Genomic DNA, 1,455 nt, shown 5'->3' on the forward strand with positions numbered 1-1,455 from the left:
AGAAGAGAAGAGAAGAGAAGAGAAGAGAAGAGAAGAGAAGAGAAGAGAAGGGGAAGGAAGGAGAAAGAAAGGGAGTGAGGGAGAAGTGAGGGAAGGTGGGAGGGAAGGAAGGAAAGAAGACTGGTAGTAATTCAGCAAGTCTACAGTATAGAAAAGGGGCACCTGGAATATTGTTTTTATATTGTCATGTGACCCCTTACCAACATTTTAGCAGCTTACAACCCCACCCAGTGAGCAGTCATCAGTTCTGTAGGCCAGAAATATGGACATGGCATGGCTGGCACTTCTGCTCAGGAGCATATGAGGCTGAAACCCAAGTGTCAGCTGAATGGCATTCATCCCTGGAGGCTCTGGGGAAGGATCTGTTTCCTAGCTCATTCAGGTTGTTGACATATTTCAGTTCCTTAAGATTCGAGGATCTCAAGCCCCCGTTTCTTCCTGGCTGTTGGAAGGACCCACTCACAGCTCCTCAAGGCTGCCCATGCTCCATACCATGTGGCCCCTTCTGTCTTCACAGCTAGCAATGGAGACACTCCCTCATGCTGTTTCATTCTTCCAATCTCTCTGTTCAGTCTTTTTCAAGGACTTGCCTTATTATGTCAGGCCCACCCCAGACAATCCCCCTATCATAAGGTCAACTGACTATGCATCTTCATTTACATCGGCAAAATCCTTTTGCAGAGGCGCGATCTTTCACCATATCCATAGGTTCCTCCCACACTCAAGGGAAACAGATTTCCCAGGGCAAGCATCACTGAGAGCCATATTAGCTTTCTGCCTGCGATCTCTGGCATTAGCATAGAATGATCACGAAGCTGGTGCTGGCCCACCCACTCCTAAAACTGTACACAGAGACATCATTAGCTTTGCAACCCTGGACCTGGTCTACACGTGTCTTCCGTAAACTCGGCCTGTTTTCCTTCAAGTCCATTATCTCCGAACCTCAGAGAAGTTTCTTTGCTGATGTCAGAAACCCAACAGCGGATGCCTCGCAGGCGTGTTGTGCAGAGTTAAGAAGTTAGTCCATGTGACTACCTAGCCCTGTACCTGGCAAGGAGTAGGCACTGCGTTGCTCTCTGCTATCAGAATTCACACTAGCGGTGCTGTTAATATCCTTATGCCTATTCATCTTTGAATGATTGAGCCAGAATTGAGAGAGGCCTGGGGTTGAGTTCATAGCACCAGTGAGAAATCTCTGTCGCCTGTGTGTTTTCACGTGGATTCTGGGAGCAATAAGACCGGTCACTGATGCATCCACTCAGGAATAAAAGCAAGTGGCCCCTGGCAAGAAAGGAACAAGATTATCTCACATTCCAGCTCCATTTACAAGCCGCCTTATCGCTCTTTATAGATTCCTCAGACAACAAGAGCACAAAGACTTCCAGGGAGGAAAGCCCGAGAAATTCTAATATACAGACACAAACATGTGTCAGATTCTTCAAAGCACAGAGTCAG

Source organism: Crocuta crocuta, unplaced genomic scaffold, assembly GCF_008692635.1.
Source record: "Crocuta crocuta isolate KB4526 unplaced genomic scaffold, BGI_CrCroc_1.0 scaffold27, whole genome shotgun sequence".
In the NCBI taxonomy this organism is placed as follows: Eukaryota; Metazoa; Chordata; class Mammalia; order Carnivora; family Hyaenidae; genus Crocuta; species Crocuta crocuta.